The sequence below is a fragment of the Octodon degus genome, unplaced genomic scaffold, assembly GCF_000260255.1.
Source record: "Octodon degus isolate 3935 unplaced genomic scaffold, OctDeg1.0 scaffold00077, whole genome shotgun sequence".
NCBI lineage: Eukaryota > Metazoa > Chordata > Mammalia > Rodentia > Octodontidae > Octodon > Octodon degus.
This window is the reverse complement of record NW_004524653.1, coordinates 6,759,011-6,764,267: the sequence shown is the minus strand read 5'-3', so window position 1 is coordinate 6,764,267 and position 5,257 is coordinate 6,759,011. Positions and strand designations below refer to the sequence as shown.

The 5,257-nt window shown below is 51.2% G+C and overlaps 1 pseudogene; it reads right to left on the bottom strand.

Moving 5' to 3' along the window:
• LOC101574139 overlaps positions 1 to 5,257 on the bottom strand; it is a 150,165-nt pseudogene that overhangs the window by 7,097 nt on the left and 137,811 nt on the right.

Below are 5,257 nucleotides of genomic sequence, written 5' to 3'. Positions count from 1 at the left end.
ACTCAGGCCCTTGCACTTGCCAGGGAGGCGCTTATTCTACTGAGCCATCTCCCCAGCCCCCCCTTTCCCCCCGCCCCCATCATGTTCTAATCACAGAGACCTTTCTCCAGCTGGGGGACAGAGCTGGGGACAGTAGAGCAAGGGATTTGCATCAACTTGTGGTTGGAGGGGAAACACAGGGAAAAATGCAGGCAGCTGTGGGGCAGAGCCTGACCTGGGATGACAGTAGCAAGGAATGGGAGCCTCGCCCTACCACCCACCAGGGATGTTTATCCAGTTCCCCAAGTTTATCCAGTTCCCCAAGTGGATTGGGAGTGGACTCTCCCCCTAGAGCTTCCGGGAAGGAATATGGCCCACGGACACATTAATGTTTGGCCTGGTGAAGCCCTAGCAGTGGACCCTGCCAAGTCTGCCTGGACTCTGACCTACAGAACTGGAGAGGAGCTGATGTCTCTGTCACTGTGGGCCGTGGTGTCCGTGGTGTTCTGCAATGGCAACCTTAGAAAGGCAGCACGAGCCCTGCCGCAGAAGCCGGGAGAAACCGGGAGAAGAGTTCTGCTACTCCCACCCCCCGACTGTCTAGGGCCACCTTTCCAGGTGGGCCACCACAGCATGAGGTCACCCTAAGGACAAAACGTATCCCCTGCCCCCTACATGCTCCTCAGGGGATATAAGATCCTCTTCTATGGCTGTCATCCTTCACTACTATCTGGATCCAACTAACATTTTTTAAAAAATGTATTTGGTACAGGGTGTCAGTATGTGACTCGGACTCCTACTGATCCTCCTGTTTCAGCCTCCCCAGTGCTGGGGTTACAAGTGTGTGCCACCATACCTGGTCTCGGTGGCCGGCTCAGCTTGCCTGCCCCGGGGTGAGGTTGGCATGGCATTTGGTGCCCGGGGTCGAACCCAGGTCCCTACGCCTGGCTGAGCAGATGCTTAGTCCGCTGAGCTATCTTGCCGCCCCATGGTACATTTTTTTTCCTGGATTTTTCCCCTGTGAATTTTTTTTCCCCCATGTGAATTTTATTCACACAGTTGAAATGTGCAAAATGCGCAAATTTATGACATACTCTGCCCCCTTTCATGAAATATTTTCACACCGTCAGAAGCCACTCAGTGGTCCACCAGGCGGACGTATTGTAGCTGTCTCTTCTCCAGTTCTTAGACTTCAAATTATTTCCTTCCTTTATCTCCAATTATGGGTGATTCAATTCTATACGTAAAGATGCTCCCAGCTTCTTTTTTAAAAACATTATTAAATCCTTTATCATGCTTTTGCAGAAGAGGACTCATTAAGTCGTAAGTCACAGACTTTGAAGCCTGGGTACAGATGCTGGAGTACCCCCTCACTTCTGGGCAGCTTCCTGTTATTTCCTTGTATCTTCACTGTGCTTGCAGGGCGGGACACACAATTCCCATTGTCCTTTGTCATCCTTGCTGGCTGTCATGCTTTATAACCCTAAAACAGAAAGGTATGAAGTCTGGGTAAGTTCTTCCACCTCTTTGTCTGTATGGTCTATGGGATGCACAGCCCACAAACCTCACATGCGCCGAATCCTCCATTTGGTTGCTGATCTTTTCTTTTTCTTTTTTTCTTTTTTTTTTGTATTTTAGGGAGGGGTCTACAGGTGTGTAGGGTCTCACTACTAGATTGGACTCCTAGTGATCTGCCTGTTTACAGCCTCCCAAGAGCTGGGATTATAGGCTTGCACCACCACACCCAGTCTCAATTGCCATCTCAGCACTCCCCAGGGGCGGGGCCGGTATGGCAGGCCTGGGGATCAAACCCCTGGCCCCTGTGCCTGCTTGCAGGTGCTTTAATCCGCTGAGCTATTTGACCGGCCCTTGCTGACCTTTTCTTAACCCATGAATGCTTTCTTCTGAGCTACTGTCTCACTGCACTGGAGGGCATCTTTCCTGGGCTTTTCTTCACCTATTTTGTCCAGTTTCAGGAGGGCAGCCTGGGTAACACCAAGGAGAGTGGGTGGGAGACCCCTACAACGCCAGGCACCAGGAGAGGCACCTCCTTCCCTCTGCTGGCTCTCTTGCCTCAGGGCATTTGGATTTTTTGCTAGTTATTTCTCCAGCTTTACCATACCCAGGCCAATGAGGGTCTCTCTTTTCAAACATTCTTCCCTCTTTCCTTGCCTTCAGAATTCGTTACCCTTCCAGTGCTGCCAGAGGACCTGTCACACCCTGATATCCTCTTACCTGACCTACCTAAAGGCGGAGACTGGGTCAATCCTCCTCCTCCCATCCTTCAGTAACCTCCCAGGGCCTCTGTACTTTCTAGAAACACAACTCTAGAAAGTGCAGGAGGAAAAAAAACCCCTACAAATTCACTTTTTACCAAAAGAGTCCATCACTTTTGATAAAGGCTCTAAGAGGTCCTACAGTGGAGCGATGTGTCTAGCTTCCTTTGGACCCTTTTCCCTCAAGCTTTTTTCAGTGTGGATCCTTGTTCTCCTGGTTTTCTGCAGAGTTGTGTCAGTCACGCCAGAATACATTGATCTGATTCACTTCAGTAGTTGACAAGTGAGGAGGTGGAGGGATAGAATGGCTAGTCCGAGTCTCCACACCATGTTGGTACCGAAGACTGAAACACACACAGGAGGCAGGACTTTGTTAAATACTGTGGGAGGGAGTTTCCTAATAAGGGAAAATAAATTCAGCTCTTCCAGGCAGTTTGTATTTTCATTCAGCCAAGAGGCCTCGTTACTTAAAGGTGTCTCAGTGAAATTCTTTTTATGTAGCCGAGACTCATCTGGTCCCAGACTGCAGCTTCTGCATCTGCCCTGGCTAAGAGATGTCACAGAGGACTTGAGACTGATCTCAGAATCCAGGGCTGGAGGTGACCAAGCCTTGGACCCGACTTCTCTATCTGAAAGCGCAGGACTGGTGTGGCTTTGAGCGGGGCACGCTGGGCTGCAGGGCTTGCAAACTGCTCCTGAGATGTGGAGCACTGATACTGCTCAACGAAAGCCAGTGTGACTCATAAATATCCCACGTGAGAGGCTCCCTGAGGAGCGAAGGGAAGAAGAATTTGCAGAGCCTGTTCCCAGCCAGACAGTGCGCTATTTATTTTTTAAATTATCTTTCTTTCTTTTATTCTCCTTCCCCTCTTCCTCTTTTTCTGTACCAGGGACTGAACCCAGTGCCTCGCATACGCAGGGCAAGTGCTCTACCATAGAGCTATGCCCCCCTTTCTTTATTGTTTTGCAGCGTGGTTTCACTAAGTTGCTTAGGCTGGCCTCAAACTTGCAATCCTCCTGCCTCAGCCTCTCAAAGAGCTGGGATTAACAAGTGTTAAAAGACAGGCATCCACAATCCGGAACACTAGCTCTGAACTTGGACTTCACGGCCTCCAGAGCCACAGGACCCACAGTTTTGTTCTACATAAGCCACACAGGCTATGGCAGTCTGAGCGGGTGAAGATCCTCTACATCCTCCTATGGATCTCCCATTCATGTACATTGAAACCGTGGCTAAGAAGAGCCCCAGTGCGCTTCCTCTCACACCGTGAGGCACCTTGGCTCTTCTGCGCGAGGGCCGCTGTGCGCATGCTCGCGCGGGGCTGCCTCCCTCTCGGCCTGGGAGGCACTGTGGTGGAGTCCAGGAACTGATCTGGCCCCTGGTTTGCCTCTTCTTCCACTAGGTCAGGGGTCCTCAGCTGGAGGTGACTGTGCACCCCACCTTCCTTGGAGATAGTTGGCAGTATCTAGGAGAGATTTTATTAACAAGAGGGCAGTGGCTGGGAGGTACAAGTAGCCCCACTTCAGGGGTACTTACCAGGGTGTCGGCAGGCTGAGGTGAAGGCCTGGGCCCAGTGGCAGCCTGTGACAGTGGCAGTGGCAGCTGTAGCCTGCAGGTGGGAAGGGGAGACTGAGGGACAGAAGGGCTCGTTGAGGGTGTAGGCTGCAGCAAGCACTCATGTCAGGGGCTTTCCCTTTCAAAAGACCAGGGGCAGCCCCCAGCATGCAGCTTAGGGGGTGCTATGCAGGACCACTATAAGAGGCTACCACCCCAGAAGGGGCTGGTTCCTCCTCCCCTCCTCATTTATCCAGGGAGACTCCGCCTGGAGATCCCGGAACAGAGGAGGAGCAGCAATTATCCTCCGTGAACCCAATTCAGTCATTAAGCAGAATCTCACAGCTTTTAATTACCAGTATATTAGCATCTCACAAATAGGGAAGCAGCACTTGGTATATAATCGCTGAGGCCTGGAAAGAAATGTTTATTTTTACTACTAATTAAGAGCATGTTATAGGAGAGCTGGAGAATGAATTGTACTTCAGTACATCTCTGTTTGGCAGATAATTGGATAAAGATTGTTTCTCCCTCACCCCATCCCGGTGTTTGCAGGCAGATGGCATCATTCTTGCTGTGAGGTGGCTGTGGCAGCAACGCAGACCCTTTCGTCCCTTGCAGGGGCTGCTGCATTCTGTGGCCTGCCCTTCCCGGGATTTTATGCTTGTTTGTGTCCTGGCAGGACATTAGGTTTTCCAAATATGACATGGAGTGTAGCAGGGACCAAGGCATCGTTATCTCTAGTGTAGGATAAAACAGACAAGAGGGGCCCAGTCATTTGCCACCAGCCAGCAGCCCCAAGCAGGCGCGGCCAGGACCTGAGCCCAGGCCCCCGCATTGTCACGTTCTGGGCCAGGCACTGTGCCCGTTTCCCTGTGGCCTGGATGACCTGGTGCCTCAGTCTGCTGCTTTCCTGTGCAGGGAGCATATTAAAGTGATGACAGCTCAGTCTTTATGGTCCAGGAGACCTGGGTTCCAATCCTGGCTGCCACTTACTATGGTGTGATTTGGGCGAGTGAAGCAATCTCTTTGAACTTTGGTTCCCTCATGTGTAAAAGAGAGCATTAGAGAAAGCCTTCCTGGACCTGGTCTCAGTCCAGAGGAGTCCACATTTGTAATCCCGGGGAAAAGTTACTGGAATGCCAAGACGTATGTAATTCTAGTCTACCGCTTCCAGTGCAACCCATGGTGGGAATAGAGACAATAAGGCACATTTGTAGTTGTGGGATGCCAAGGGGTCCTAAGTCCAGCTAGAATGATGGCCATCCGGAACAGAGGCCTCTGTCGAGGGCTGAACCTGGGTTTTGTTAATTCATGAAGAAGGGAGTGGCTCGAGGATGAGTGACTGAGAACGGTGGGAAGTAGGTGAGTGCAGTGAGCAGGGCCTGGGAGGAGGCCTGAAATCACCTCTGGAGGGGGAAATATATATAGAGAGAAAGAGAGAGAG